The sequence below is a fragment of the Asparagus officinalis genome, chromosome 6 (assembly GCF_001876935.1).
Source record: "Asparagus officinalis chromosome 6, Aspof.V1, whole genome shotgun sequence".
NCBI lineage: Eukaryota > Viridiplantae > Streptophyta > Magnoliopsida > Asparagales > Asparagaceae > Asparagus > Asparagus officinalis.
The window spans coordinates 22,495,778-22,499,191 of NC_033799.1; positions in this window are offsets into that span (position 1 = coordinate 22,495,778).

Here is a 3,414-nt window from a genome sequence, read left to right on the forward strand (position 1 = left end):
GTAATATCTCATTGCTAGGATATATTCATTTGTTCATATTGCTTATCCTAGCTCATTTATTTTGTTGTATTTCATACTTGCTAGGATAACTTATTAATTACTTTTAATTGGTATAAAATCGGATTAGATTAGCATAAGACCCTAATCACCCCCCTCTAGGGTCTAACAATTGGTATCAGAGCTTGGTGCTCTTTGATTTAAGGACTAATCACTTGAGTTAAAGATCCAAGTTATCTTTTTGTGCTAATCCAATTTTTGATTTTTGCATTGCTTGCATACATATAAATTATGGATATGAATGATGCATCTTGTTTAGGCTATGATTCTAGTATTGCTCCTAAATTTAATATTTTCTCTTATGCTCAATGGTGTCTCAGATTCAAAATATTGGTTCAATCTAAAAATATCAATTTATGGGAAATCATTGATTGTGCTTATATTGTGCCCACATTGGAGAAATCCAAGTGGAATAAAAATAATAAAAGATTATTTATTATGAACAAGCTCTTGTTGGAATTCTTACATAATGCATTTGATTCTTTTATTTCTAACAAGTTTGTTCATTTTGATAGTGCTTACACCTTATGAAAACTTATTGAAGCACATCAAGGGGACTTGGAGGCGATCCGACAAGCTTTGGAGGATCCCGCTTCAAGTTCAAAAGGAGCATCATGCACACGCGCACTAGGCGATAGCCCTAGTGAAGTTTGCGAGTTCGAATCTATTAATGATTTACCTAATGATGAACTTGCTTGTGCTAGTGAAAGATTATTGCATGCCTATAAGAAATTACAAAATAATTTTATTGATTTAAAAAGCAAGCATGAGAATTTGAAATCGGATCATGAGTTGTTAGCATCTAAGTTTGAAACTATTTCTAATGAAAATGTGATCCTTAAAGAAAACAATAAAAAATTAAAATTGGATCATGTTTCTTTAACTTCAAATGTTGCTAATTTAACTCATGAAAGAGATAATGTCATGTTAGAAGTAGAGAACATACAAAATGATACTGTTTCCTTTATAAATGACTATTTATGTTCTACTTCTAATAAAAATGCATATGTGCCTAAAAATAAAGATTTGAATCTTATGAATAATCGCATTTCATCTTCAGATTCAACTTTGAAAATATGTATTGATAATCATAAGAGGCTTATGGATATTTGTGCCAAGTCTAAGTCATCATCTACTCATTATGCACAAATATATAGCAAAATTTTCAAATGCTCTATTTGCGGCCGAAAAGATTATTTAGCTAAATTTTGCTATGATGCACACAAACATAAGAATTCTAATGCTCCTTGTGCATCTCATGTAGCTTCTTCATCTTGTACACTTACACATTCACATGCTCATTCTCATAAAGTTCATCATAAGCATGCTAGTGTGTTCAAGTGTGATCATTGTGGTCGTTTTGGCCATTTGACAAAGTTTTGCTTTGATTTGAAAAAGAATTCTAATTTGCCAAATGCTTCAAGTAGACCACATGCTTTTAAATGTGATGTTTGTGGTAGGTTTGGATATCTTGCTAAATTTTGTTTTAATATGCAAAAAGCTTCTAAGTTACAATATGTTCCAAATAAACCATTGTTTAAGAATGTTTCTCATTTGCAAAATATTTCTAAAAGACAATCCTTATCTGCAAATGATTCCCGTGCATGAGCTAATGGTCCACAAAAACAAATGGATTTCTTTCATTGCACAAATTGCAATCGGAAGGGTCATTTGAGTGATTATTGCTTTGACCGTGTTAGTACACCACATGTGCCCAAACGGGTTCATAACCCTTTGAGCTTAAAAGATAGGGGTCATGTTCCTAAATCTTTTGGTACCAAGAGTTCTTGGGTACCAAAACAAATTTAATTTTTAAACTAAGAATTTTAGTGCTCTTATTTTTTCTTTTCTTGGTTTTGAAAATTATGTCTTAAAATCTTTTGGTTATGAAAATAAATTTTCTTTGATTAATTTTTTTGTTTTCATGATTATTGGTCTTATTTTGATGAGAGGTTTGTATTTATATAACCCCCCGGATTATTGGGTGTTTATTCCCAAATCTTGTTTACCGGGTGCTAAAATGTTCATATGGGTTGATACTAGCTCAAGAGCTAGATATAGTTGCCTCTCTTGATTTTTGAAAATCAATAATGGTTTGGTTTTATGTAATTGTGGTTGGTTTATGATTTTATTTGGTTGATTTGTTTTCATTCGAAAACTCTTTTTGCATGATTCTCATGTTATTCTCTCAATTGTTTTTATAAATCTATTTTTACATGGTTTTTATTTTTTTGTGTTAATGAGACACTATTTTCATATTGACATATTTATATGTGTTCTCGTTATCTTTTTGTATGTGAGTGGTGTTTAGCATATCTTTTCATTTATGCTTGCTCACATATTTTCCATGATCTTTTATTGTCTATATTCTATATGGCATTTTGATAGGGGGAGCAATCCCTATATTTGTTTTATACTCACCCATGCTTATGTGTAGGGGAAGCTTTCGCTCTCTTTCATCTTTATGGTTTTCCCCTTTTTAATGTTGTCAAAGGGGGAGAAATATTGTGAGTATACAATTCCTTGTTTATATGCATGTGTATTATCTTGTATATGTTCATTTCCTTCATGAATATATTCCTTTTTGTAAATTGTTTGTCATCATCAAAAAGGGGGAGATTGTTGGCCTTCTTATTTTGATGATGATTTACAAACAATTTACATCTAATGTTATTTGTCTAGTATTTGTGTTTTTCTATTTATTGTAGACAAACAACATGTTGGAGGATGGATGAAATTGTGCATTCACGATCATATCAAATGGAGGTTGGCGGAATTGTGGAGTGAAGCAACGTGCAATTCAAAGTTAAAGATCAAGTTCAAGCTTCATCCGCATAGTGTACCAAGTCAAGCTTATTGAAGAAGGATGGATGAAATTGTGCATTCACGATCATATCAAATGGAGGTTGGCGGAATTGTGGAGTGAAGCAACGTGCAATTCAAAGTTAAAGATCAAGTTCAAGCTTCATCCGCATAGTGTACCAAGTCAAGCTTATTGAAGATCAAGATCGGCTTGGGTAATCTTAGTTTAGGTTTTATATTATGTGTGTTAGATACTCTAAGCTCAATATCATATACACATACATTTTATTGGTTTCCTTGTATATATATGTAGTCACATATATATACAACACAAGTTTTAGTTTTCATGTTTACAAATAGAATTAACATAATTTCATATATCATATTGTATTTGTTAACTACTTAGATATGAAACAAATAATTCATAACATACTCATCAGTTTCATTTCAATATGTATTGTTAAAAATATGTTCTCAGTTTATAGACTTAAAAATCTTTATTATCTTTTATTAATCTACAAAATTATTGTAAAGTCAAAAACATGTAGCCTAAAT